This window comes from Chenopodium album, chromosome 12, assembly GCF_948465745.1.
Source record: "Chenopodium album chromosome 12, dcCheAlbu1.1, whole genome shotgun sequence".
In the NCBI taxonomy this organism is placed as follows: Eukaryota; Viridiplantae; Streptophyta; class Magnoliopsida; order Caryophyllales; family Amaranthaceae; genus Chenopodium; species Chenopodium album.
The window spans coordinates 1,220,452-1,233,857 of record NC_137845.1 but is presented as its reverse complement, the minus strand read 5'-3'; the positions used below and the strand labels follow the sequence as shown (position 1 = coordinate 1,233,857).

Genomic DNA, 13,406 nt, shown 5'->3' with positions numbered 1-13,406 from the left:
CAAGCCAGTAGCTAGGGAATTATTGAAATTGCAAGCAAGTCCCTCGCTACAAACATTAGAATTAATATTACTTCCAAGTAATAAGAGATGGGGTATAGAGATAATATATTTCAGTGTGTTTTTTTACCGACTCTAGTTTTTTTGTGGACCATAGCTTACGCTGATTTTAGGATTAATTGTGGTTCTTTAAATAACTTGAGTATAGACAATAGGGTTTTTCTTGCCGATTCACATACCCCTAAATGCCTAATCACACCCATGACTATATTAGCAAATGATTCTAGTAGTGAAAATATGGGTTTGTACCAGACAACAAGAATTTTTAGAGGAGTGTCTCGGTACAAATTCCCAATAAGACAAAAGGGAAGATATACAATTAGACTCTATTTCTACCCATTTAATTATAGTGATTATGATCTTAGCACTTCTCATTTCTCAGTATCTGCTAATGGATTAAACCTTCTTAATATTTTTAAGCCTCCTAGATCCAAATTTTTGAAAGAATATTCATTAAAACTGACACCTCATACCAGTCTTAGATCATATTAATGCCAGACTCGAACTCAATAGCTTTCTTGAATGCATTGGAAGTGTTTTTGCTTCCCAATGGGCTGATCATAGACAATAATGTCAAAGATGTTAGTAATCATAGAAAATCCATAGATTTCCCTAGTCTCGATCCACTTGAAACTCTTTTTCGAGTGAATATGGGAGGGTCTGTTGTCCATGATGAGCTTTGGCGAACATGGATTTCAGACGACAAATTCTTAGAAAATGAGAAGTTGACAATTAGTGTCAAGAACATTAGTAGTGTTCATTATGGTGAGGGGGGGGGGGGGTTTGAGAAGGGGCTTGCCACTAGAGAAGATGCACCATCTTCCATGTATGGAAGTTGTAGAAGGGTCAACATTCATAACACACCCATTGTATTCAATGTCACCTGGACCTTTGATAATGATCCCGAGTTCAAATATTTTATTCGTTTCCATTATTGTGACATTGTGAGTACATTTTTGGGTGAATTGTATTTCAATGTGTACATAGATTCTTGGGTAGCTTCTACAACCCTAGACCTTGCATCTTTAAGTGGCCAGAAATTGGCTACTCCTGTTTATCAGGATTTTGTCACCCCCATACTTAGTGATAGAAAGATCCGCATTAAAATTGGGACTAATACAGAGAATGGGAACCAAGCAGATGGTATCTTGAATGGGTTGGAGATTTCGAAAATGGGTGACTGGAATACCATGAGTCTTGCTTCTATTTCACTCCCATTACAATCAGGTTCTAGGAGTAAGGTTTCTCAGATTAAGGATAGGGATGTGATGGGCGTTAGAACGGTCGCACATTCCACACTCAATCAAACACATTTATTAACAAACACCTTACAAACCAAGAATAATGACAAGTAAGAGTTCGGTCCACAAGGAACGGGATATGGTTGCCAAAGATCTTAACACTTAAGTTAATTCGAAGTCAATGGTGAATTGGGGTTCGTCAAGAAGACAAACAAACTATGGTTCTAAATCAATGGATTGAGGACACTAGGGAATGGGATCCACTCGACCAAGGCAAATAGACAAACGGGGAGTGAAATTGATAAGATATAGCAAGGACTATATGTAAGATCAACCTCATACAATTAGGAAACAACTCACACTACTAAACTTAGATTCCTCATTAGTTTAGCAATAGAAGATACATAATCAAATTGCAATAAGTAATGTCATGCTTCATTCACATTTCCATGTCAAACTAAGCATATCATGCTATCAAGCTCCTAAATCAAGGGTAGCTAATCCTATCATTGAAGAACTAACAAGCAATCTCATATAATCAATTTAATTGCAATACAAGCATCAATGCTTCTCCCACATTTGCATAATTAACCCAAAAGGTTGAGCTTCACCCAACCCCTAGCAATTAGACTACTCACAACTCATATTTATCAACATGCAAACAAGTATTAGGGTTCTAACTTCTTCAATAATTGGGGAAAAATGATTAACAATTGAAATAACTATCATCCAATAACAAATTATCAAGAACTAAGAAGATTTAAATATCATGCAACAACAAATAAAATCAGAAATTAAATGGAGAAAAGTAGAAGGAAGTTACTAATTGAGGCTTGAAATTGTAGAATACAAAGTGTCAATCTTGAGAAACAAACTTGAAACCAACTATTACAATGATTGAATTGATGAAAATTAAGCTAAATTAATTAAAAGGAATGTTTCAAACTAAGAGGAGTCTCTAAAAACTAGGCTATATCTGTCTGGGATACAAATGAATAAAGGAGGAAGTATTTATACTCCCCGTAACACATAGGGAAATCCGTCAAAGAAAACGGATTTCCCAGCGAGGAGCGCCCGCTCCACAGCCAGGAGCGCCCGTTCCTTCTGGTGGAGCGTCCGCTCCGAACTCTTCTTCACCCTTCTGTTTTTTTTTTGAATTTGGTTCACCCTGTGAGGAGCGGGCGTGCAAAATTTGGAGCGCCCGCTCCTGGCTTTGGAGCGGGCGTGCAGATCATTGGAGCGCCCGCTCCTTGTTCCGGAGCGCCCGCTCCGAACTTACTGGAACTTTATGTTTTTCTTCTGTTTTGGCTGAAATTAATTTCCTGTGACGAGCAGGCGCACAAGGCTGAGGAGCTGCTTAAAGCTTTGATTAAATCCTTCCTTGCTTTTTTTTTTTTTTTTTGCTTCCTTCTCCTACATTAGAACCACAAGGACATAATTCAACAAAATTAGCCAAAATCAGATATTTTCAACACTCTTATTCTTTTCTTCCCTCACTCATTGTTTTATTTCTCACTCCTTTTATTTTCTTGACTCTCTTTTCTCTCTTTTTTTTTTCTTTTTTTTTTTACTCGGGTTGCTTCCCGGAAGCGCTTCTTTAACGTCAATAGCTTGACGACCTCCACACTCAGGAGGTAAGAATACATTGAGTTGATTCTAAAACACCTACATGAGCACCCTCGTAGTAAAGCTTGAGGCGATGCCCATTCACCTTGAAAGATCTCTTGCCGTCCATATCCCAAACTTCCACGACTCCATGAGGAAACACTTCCTTAACAACAAAAGGTCCACTCCACCTTGATAAAAGTTTCCCGGGAAACAATTTCATCCTAGAGTTGTAGAGAAGTACCTTATCGCCTTTTAGAAATGATTTCTTTTCAATGTTCCGGTCGTGGCAATCCTTAGTGCGATTCTTATAGTTGCTAGCACTCTCATAGGCTTCCAATCTTAGCTCTTCAAGCTCATGCAAATCAAGCCATCTTTGCTCTCCCGCGCTAGCCAAGTCGAAGTTAATCTTCTTGATTTCCCATTGAGTTCGGTGTTCAAGCTCCACCGGTAGATGACAAGATTTTCCATACACAAGATGATATGGAGTTGTGCCTATTGGGGTTTTGTATGCCGTTCTATATGCCCATAGAGCGTCATCAAGCTTTTCCGACCAATCCTTCCTATTACTTGCAACCATCTTCTCAAGGATTAATTTAATTTGACGGTTGGACACTTCCACTTGCCCACTAGTTTGTGGATGATAGGTAAGGTCGAATATTTGGTGAACCCCGTGCTTTCTTAGCATCTTTTGAAAAGCACTATGAACGAAATGTGAACCGTTGTCACTTACCACTGCTCTAGGAATTCCGAATCTTGGAAATATGACTTTCTTGAACATCTTCATGACTACCTTGTGGTCATTAGTTGGGGAGGCAATGACTTCAACCCATTTCGATACGTAATCGACTGCCACAAGGATGTATTGATTTCCATAAGAAGTAGGGAATGGCCCCATGAAATCAATACCCCACACATCAAATACCTCTAGCTCAAGAATCGGTTGTTGAGGCATCTCATTTCGCTTGGATATATTGCCGGTTCGTTGACACCGGTCACAAGTCTTCACAAACCCCCAAGCATCCTTAAAGATGTGAGGCCACCACAACCCGCTATGCAAAACCTTCAATGCTGTTTTGTTTGCTCCCATATGCCCTCCACAAGGATCGGAATGACACATCTTGAGCACATTTTGCACTTCTTCATCCAGAACACACCTACGGAGCAAACCATCTACTCCTCTCTTGTAGAGAATGGGGTCATCCCACACATAGTGTCTTGCTTCCCTTTTTAGCTTCTTCCTTTGATTTTTTGAGAAATCGGGAGGGAATTCTCCACAAGCCAAATAGTTCACCAAGTCGGCGAACCATGGAAGCTCCTTCTCATTTAAGATATAGAGCACATCATCTCTCAATTCATCGCAAATGGGAATTTCATCATCACTAGCTTTCACATTCTCTAATCGGAAAAGATGGTCCGTAACCACATTTTCGGCCCCTTTCTTATCCCGGATTTCTACATGAAATTGTTGGAGAGACAAGACCCATCGAAGAAGACGAGGTTTGGATTCTTTCTTTGCCACAAGGTACCTAATAGCCGCATGATCGGTATAAACAATAGTTTTGGAACCAATTAGGTAGTTCCAAAACTTCTCAAAAGCATGCAGCACGGCAAGAAACTCCTTCTCCGTTGTGGTGTAGTTCCGTTGAGCTTCATTCAAGGTCTTGGACATGTAGTAAATGACGTGAAGTTTATTCTCAATTCTTTGTCCCAACACCCCTCCAATTGCAACATCACTAGCATCGCACATAAGTTCAAACGGCAAATTCCATCTTGGCCCTTGCACGATTGGAGTAGAGATCAAAGCCTCCTTTAATTTGTTGAAAGCTTGAAGACACTTTTCATCAAAAATAAAGATGGCATCCTTTTGAAGAAGAGCATTTAGGGGTCTAGCAATTTGTGAGAAATCCTTGATAAATCTCCTATAGAACCCAGCATGCCCTGAAAAGGATCTTACTCCTCTCACATTAATTGGAGGTGGCAATTTTTCAATCACTTCAACTTTGGCCTTGTCGACCTCAATCCCCTTGCTTGATATCTTGTGACCAAGGACGATTCACTCTTCAACCATGAAGTGACATTTTTCCCAATTTAGGACTAAGTTGAGCTTCTCACATCTTGCTAAGCATTTGTCCAAATTGGACAAACAATCTTCAAATGAAAGGCCCCCAACCGAGAAATCATCCATGAACACTTCCATTTCGGCTTCAAGCATGTCTCCAAATATACTCATCATGCACCTTTGAAAGGTTGCCGGTGCATTGCAAAGTCCAAACGGCATTCTCCTATATGCAAAAGTACCATACGGACAAGTAAAAGTTGTCTTCTCTTGATCATCCGGGTTTATGGGGATTTGAAAGAAACCCGAATAACCATCAAGAAAGCAATAATACTTGTGCTTTGTTAGTCTTTCAAGCATTTGGTCGATAAAAGAAAGAGGAAAATGATCCTTATTACTGGATGCATTTAGACGTCTATAGTCTATGCACATCCTCCAACCGGTCACCGTTCTAGTTGAAATGAGATCACCATTCTCATTTTCAACTACGGTCATTCCTCCCTTTTTAGGGACTACATGAACGGGGGAAACCCATCTAGAACTCGAAATGGGGAAGATGATGCCAGCATCAAGGAGTTTGGTGATTTCTTTCTTCACCACCTCCCCATTTGAGGATTGAGTTTCCTTTGCCTCTCAATGGAAGGCTTAGCACCCTCCTCAAGTGTTATGTGGTGCATACATAAAGCGGGATTAATACCTTTGAGGTTATCAATGGTATAGCCCAAAGCACCTTGGTGGTTTCTTAAAATACCACATAACATTTGAGTTTGGCACTCGTTCAAAGAAGAATTCACTATTACCGGAAAAGTTGAATTAGGACCCAAAAACTCATACCTTAGGTGTGATGGTAGAGGTTTTAACTCTACCATTGGAACACCCTTACCTTCTCTTGAGGTGGCTATTTTCAAAGCATCAAAGCTTGTGATTCCCATGCATACTTACTCAATGCTTTCTTCCGTACTTCCTTCAAGCATTTCTTCATACAATGTCATCTCCTTGCCTTGCTCACCTATCTTTTCCTTATTCAAAAGGACATTCTCAAGGGCATCGTTAGTAGTGAGCAAGTGCTCATGCATAGAAGTCACAATAGAATCAATAGTATCAATCATCATACAATTATCAAGACTAGAGCTTGGATATTTCATGCTCTCATTCAAATCAAATTCTATCACCTCATCTCCTACTTTTAGTGAAATTTTAGCACTTTTAACATCTATTAAAGCACCCGAAGTAGCAAGAAAAGGTCTTCCAAGAATTATTGGAATGTTAACATCTTCATCCATCTCTAACACAACAAAATCCACCGGGATTACAAACTTCCCCACCCTTAGAGGAACATCCTTTACCTTACCCTTTGGAAATTTAATAGAGCGATCGGCCAATTGTAGGGTGATGTTGGTGGGTAGAAGTTCCCCTATCCCAAGTCTTTGGTATACCGAGTGTGGCATTAGGCTAACACTAGCCCCTAGGTCACACAAAGCATTACCAATTTGCATCTTGTATATTGCACATGGGATAGAAAAGTTACCGGGGTCTTTCAATTTGGGTGGCATCTTGTTCATGATAATTGCACTACAATTCTCGGTGAGACTCACCATTTCAACCAATTCACACTTTCTCCTTCCACTCAAAATATCTTTAAAAAACCTAGCATAGTTAGGCATTTGCTTGATAGCATTGGTAAAAGGAATTGAAAGGTGAATTTGTTTCAATGTTTCAAGAAATTTTCCAAATTGCATATCTAATTTTTTTCTAACAAATTTGTGAGGATATGGTAGCTTTTGCAATTGTTTTGTTTCTCTCTCTTTTTCTCTTCTCTCTTTACTTTCTTTTTCAAAATCTTTCTCTTTCTCACATTCTTTCTCTTTTTCATTCTTATGATTTTGCTCTCTCTCTTGTTCAAAATCACTTTTAAGGGGAGGCTCACCCATATTCATTCTCTCATTGCTTTTTTTAGGAACACTTTCTTCTAACACTTTACCACTCCTTGTTGATATAATATTTACGGGCCTCTTAGGATCTAGTCCTTGGGGTGGTAGTTTAGAAGTGCTAGTCCCTTCTTTCAAAGCATTGGCTAATTGAGAAATTTGTGTCTCTAGCATTTTATTATGGGTCATCACTTCACTAAATTTCTTTTCACTAGAGGCCATGAAAGTATTGAACATTTTAGTTTGATTTTCCATCATTTCCTCCAAGCTAGACCTACTATGTGGTGCTTGTGCATAGTAGTTGTCTTGGGAAGCCCTATTACCTCTAACATTCGAATTGGACGCATTTTGATTAGAAGAACCTCTATTATTATTGTTGTTCCAATTGTTCCGATTATTAGAGTTTCCCCCTTGGTGAAATTGCCCTTGATTCCCATAGTTTCCTTGATTATTATGATTATGGTTACCATAACCACCTTATTGGTTGTAGTTACCTTGGGGATTTTGGTCCCTTTGGTTCCTATTTCCCCATTGATTTTGGTTATGGTAATCGTAATCATTTCCTCTTTGGTTATAGGAATTCCCCCCTTGTTCTCTTCTATTTGGTGGTAAGTATATTTGATTGTCATTCCTATGTCTATTATCATAAGACAAGGCATTGACTTGTTCATTTTCATTTTCATTACCATCTTCGTATTGGGGTTGGGGTTGGGAATCATAATTACAAGAAGAGGTATCATGGTCATATGACCCACAATTTTCACAAAACAAACATCCATGAGGCATGTTATTAGAAGTAGAGGGAGAAGAGTTAGAATTCATACCTCTCCCCTTAGATTGGGAGGGATGCTCTTGTGTTGAACTAGAGGTCTCTAGTTTTGCCTTAATGGACGTCATCTCCTTTCCAAGGTTGGCGATTTGGGAAGTCAAATTGTTGATGGCATTAAGGTGATCGACGGAGTAAACCGCATTTCCTCCCTTGTTTAGAGAATCTCTCTCTCCTTCTTGCCAATCCATGTGGTGCCTCACCACATCCTCAATTATCTCTATGACTTGCTCCTCCGTTTTGTTCATAATCGGGCCACCCGCTCCCGCATCCAAGCTAGTCTTTCCTTGTGGGATCAAGCCCTTATAGAAAATTTGAAGCACTTGATATGTCGGAATTCCATGATGAGGGCACTCCCTTTGATATTCCTTGTATCGTTCCCATGATTCATATATGGTTTCACTAGCTTTTTGACGGAAGCCTTGGATCAAAGCCCTTGCCTCGGCCGTCTTCTTTTGAGAATAGAATCTTCCTAAGAAAGCCGTGGTGACCTCGTCCCAAGTTCTCAAGGAGTTAGGCCTCACCTCCTTCTCAAGCCATTCAAGAGCCCTTCCTATCAAAGAAAAAGGAAATAGCTTTAGTCTCACAAACTCTTGAGTTACCCCATTTACCTTGATCGTGTTGCAATATTTTTCGAACTCGTTCAAGTGTGCAAGAGGGCTCTCATGTTTTGCTCCACTATATTGCCTCCTTTCAATCAAATTAATCATTGCGGGCCGAATCTCGAAGTCATTGACTTGAGTAACGGGTGGAGCAATGCTGCTTGAAGCTCTATAAGCTCCCGGAGTTCCCAACTCCTTTAAAGGTCTTTGAGGTGGTGGTTCCGCGTCACCCATTTGATCTCGATCCTCCTCGAAATTAGTCTCTCTAGTTGGGGGAGTAGTAAACGGCCTAGAACCGGCTCTCTTTCTCCTTCTATAAGTTTGCTCAATCTCGGGATCGTAAGGTACCAAGATCCTGTTATGAGTTCTGCGCATACACTCTCAACAAACGCAATTAGTAACAAGGCTACAAGTGTAGCCAAAAAGAAACGATCTTTTTGAATTTTTTTTTTGTTTTATGGTGAACTAGACTCAAGTAATCAATTAGCAATCAACAACACCGTTCCCCGGCAACGGCGCCATTTTGACGGGCGTTAGAACGGTCGCACATTCCACACTCAATCAAACACATTTATTAACAAACACCTTACAAACCAAGCATAATGACAAGTAAGAGTTCGGTCCACAAGGAACGGGATATGGTTGCCAAAGATCTTAACACTTAAGCTAATTCGAAGTCAATGGTGAATTGGGGTTCGTCAAGAAGACAAACAAACTATGGTTCTAAATCAATGGATTGAGGACACTAGAGAATGGGATCCACTCGACCAAGGCAAATAGACAAACGGGGAGTGAAATTGATAAGATATAGCAAGGACTATATGTAAGATCAACCTCATGCAATTAGGAAACAACTCACACTACTAAACTTAGATTCCTCATTAGTTTAGCAATAGAAGATACATAATCAAATTGCAATAAGTAATGACATGCTTCATTCACATTTCCATGTCAAACTAAGCATATCATGCTATCAAGCTCCTAAATCAAGGGTAGCTAATCCTATCATTGAAGAACTAACAAGCAATCTCATATAATCAATTTAATTGCAATACAAGCATCAATGCTTCTCCCACATTTGCATAATTAACCAAAAAGGTTGAGCTTCACCCAACCCCTAGCAATTAGACTACTCACAACTCATATTTATCAACATGCAAACAAGTATTAGGGTTCTAACTTCTTCAATAATTGGGGAAAAATGATTAACAATTGAAATAACTATCATCCAATAACAAATTATCAAGAACTAAGAAGATTTAAATATCATGCAACAACAAATAAAATAAGAAATTAAATGGAGAAAAGTAGAAGGAAGTTACTAATTGAGGCTTGAAATTGTTGAATACAAAGTGCCAATCTTGAGAAACAAACTTGAAACCAACTATTACAATGATTGAATTGATGAAAATTAAGCTAAATTAATTAAAAGGAATGTTTCAAACTAAGAGGAGTCTCTAAAAACTAGGCTATATCTGTCTGGGATACAAATGAATAAAGGAGGAAGTATTTATACTCCCCGTAACACATAGGGAAATCCGTCAAAGAAAACGGATTTCCCAGCGAGAAGCGCCCGCTCCGAAAGTAGGAGTGCCCGCTCCACAGCCAGGAGCGCCCGCTCCTCAAGGCTGCACGCCCGCTCCTCACAGGGTGTGCAATTCTTGAAGCTTTGACAGAAAGTTGGCAGAAAGATCGGAGCGCCCGCTCCTGAGGGGTGCACGCCTGCTCCTACTGGAGAGCCCTCTCCATTCTTTAATTCTCTTGCCTTAAACACAAACCATGCACCGAAAGCTTGCCAAATTGAGTCCATAGACCTGCAAAACATGGACAAACACAAACCAAGAAGGGGGAAGCCGAGACAAAACATTTTCATTCAAAATTGGGTTAGAAAAAGGGGAAATGATCGCAAAACCGGGTTTAAATTAACACAATAAGTGGTCAAATAAACCACTTATCAGGATGGGGTTATAGTACAGACGATGATTGGGGTTTTATGTCTTGTTGTTTTCTTAGTCATCATTTTATTCTTGTTATACAGAAGTCAAGGACATACTAGGACCTTACTCCCACTGTCTCTTGTTACTGGGACTTCCCACATACCTCTTGCAACCATTAAGAAAGTAACCCACAACTTCGATGAGGATTTGGTCATTGGCTCTGGGGGATTCGGAAAAGTGTACAAGGCTGAGTTAAGGGGTGGTCAGAGGGTTGCAATTAAACGTGGTAGCGACAAGAATGGCCAAGGTTTTCCTGAGTTCCAAGCAGAAATAGAAATGCTATCCCAACTTCGTCACAGAAATCTTGTCTCTCTGGTTGGGTATTGCACTGATAAGAACGAAATGATTTTGGTGTATGACTTCATTGATAATGGATCTTTGAACAGTCATATTCATGGAACCAGTAATCAAAGTCTCAGTTGGGAGCAGAGACTGGACATATGTATTGGAGCCGCCAAGGGCATTGAATACCCACACACTGGTACTGGGCAACAGATCATACATCGAGATGTGAAGAGCTCCAATATCTTAATTGACAAGAATTTCATCGCCAAAGTTGCTGATTTTGGGCTATCAAAGATCATTCCACATGCATGAAGTGAGTACTGGAGTAAAGGGAAGCTATGGGTATTTTGATCCCAACTATGTCAAGACATTCAAGCTTACTAAGAGTTCTGACGTGCATTCATTTGGCGTGGTTTTATTTGAAGTTCTTCTACGAAGAAAAGCCCTTAATAAAGATAGCAACACCCTCCTAACACAGTGGGCTATGGATGCTAGGAAGACAATGCCATTGGAGCAAATCACGGACTGTCGTCTTCAAGGATCCATAGACCCAACAAGTCTTGACATCTACTGGGACATTGCCATACAATGTGTGAATGCGAAACCTGAAAATAGGCCTTCGATGTATGATGTATTGTCCGCTCTGAAGAGGGTGAAGCACCCTCAAGACAATGTGCAAGAGACTACAACCCCAAGCGGTGCCCATGTGAATAAAGATGAACATACGCCTACCATGCTTGAAAGGTTGTCAAGTTGGAGGAGAGAAGACCAGCAGGAGATTACAAAAGCCCCACATGTTGACCATAATGAAATCACAGAGTTGAGTGATCAGTTTTAGTAGATTTTTTTTGTAACTTTGTACATTTTACTTGTAATGGTTAAGGTAGCAAAATCTATGTATTTTTTGTAGGTATATTGAATCAGTGTATTTAATTTTGCAAATGTATCTCAATTATAATTAGTTAGCGTAAAATATAGCTTGCATTAGTGGGATACATATAATTGTGAAGTGTGTAACTTATAGATTTGTGGTTTTAGAACCATTAATAAAAGTAATGTGTCTAACCCAATTCCCTCTTTTACAAAGTAAAGCCTACAATGATATGGAAATTACTCTTAACAATAATTCATAAATAATTAATGAAGTTTAATGCATCAATATATTGGGTACAAGATTTGGTATTACAGAAGCCATGAATAGAGAGCCTTCTAAATTGGATGAGCTTGCTAAGTCATTCTCAAATTGGGCCTCTAACCATTTTGGATCTGTTCAAAAAAAAAATAAAAAAACTGAACTCAAGAATCCAAGGGGCCCAACAGGCTTTTCAAGCTGATCCAACAAATGGGTTTCTTTTTGATCTGGAGAAATCTTTAAATGATGAATTACATCTCCTCCATGAACAAGAAGATATGTACTGGGCTGCTCGAGCCAGAACAGATTGGTTGGTTGATGGTGATCGAAATACTCTTTTCTTTCATTTATCATCCACAATCCGGAAAAAACGAAATAAAATTGTTTCTTTGAAAAACAATGTGGGTGAATGGTTATTTGAACCCAACCAAATCCATGATCATATTCTTTCCCACTTCTCCTCTCTTTTTACCTCAGAATCTATCAACCTTCCTTCCACCCCTGTTTCCTCTGCTATCATTCAATGTGCTGGCCAACCATCCATCTCCGAGCTTCGGGAAGCTGTCTTCTCGGTTGGGCCCCTCAAAGCCCCTGGTGAAGATGGCTTCCATGCTCTCTTTTTTCAAAAATATTGGGATGTAGTCAAGGATGATTGCTTCAATCTCATCTCCTCAGTTTTTCTTTCCAACCTCATCCCCCCCTCTCTAAACAAAACAATCATTTGTTTAATCCCAAAAATCCAAAACCCGACAAGAATAACAAGCTTCCGTCCGATTAGCCTTGTTAACTCTTGTTATAAGTTTGTCTCAAAAATTTTGGTTAATCGTATTAGACCTCATCTCCACTCCTTCATTTCCCCCAACCAAAATAGCTTTCTCCCTGGCCGTGGCACGGATGTTAACTTCATTATTGCATCAGAAATCATCCATTCTATGAACAAAAAGAGAAAGGGCAGAAATGGATACTTTGCTCTTAAAATTGATCTTGAAAAGGCATACGATAGATTAGAGTGGCCGTTCATCCGCCATTGTCTCCATATGTTCAATTTCTCCCTAGACTCCATTGAACTTATTATGAGTTGCATCACCTCTGTTTCTTCTTCCATCCTTATTAATGGTCTTCTGTCTCAAAGTTTTATTCCTTCTCGAGGGCTTCGCCAAGGTGACCCCCTCTCCCCGTATATCTTCATTGTCTGTATGGAACTCCTCTCCATACAGATACATAAAGAGTGCGAGGATAATAATTGGAAACCATTCCGTTTTAGAGGAGGAAAAACTGCAATTTCTCATTTGCTATTTGCAGATGATGTCTTGCTGTTTGGGCAAACAGATAGAAAAACTCTCCACTCTCTTTCAAAAACTCTTAATCAATTCTTTGGCATGTCTGGGCAAAAGATGAATGAACAAAAGAGCTGTATTCTTTTTTCCCCTAATACTCCCCAATCAATGAAGGATGAGTTTGAACAGGAACTAAACATAACTGCCACTTCTGACCTGGGAAAGTACCTTGGGTTTCCTCTGTCCTCCAAAAAACCAACAAAAAAAACACTTCAGTTTCTCCTAGACAAAGTTGGAACAAAACTCTCCTCCTGGAAGAGCAAAACCCTTACCAAAGCAGGGAGAAGCATCCTAATCCAGTCCACACTTCAATCTATACCTAGATACTTCATGCAGA

The 13,406-nt window shown here is 39.6% G+C and overlaps 1 non-coding gene across 1 annotated transcript; it reads left to right on the top strand.

Moving 5' to 3' along the window:
* Nucleotides 1-8,052: 8,052 nt before the first annotated feature.
* On the top strand, nucleotides 8,053-8,158 carry LOC145573368 (small nucleolar RNA R71). The gene has a single exon (XR_014097413.1). It is a non-coding gene; the product is annotated as a small nucleolar RNA R71 (small nucleolar RNA).
* Nucleotides 8,159-13,406: the final 5,248 nt, after the last annotated feature.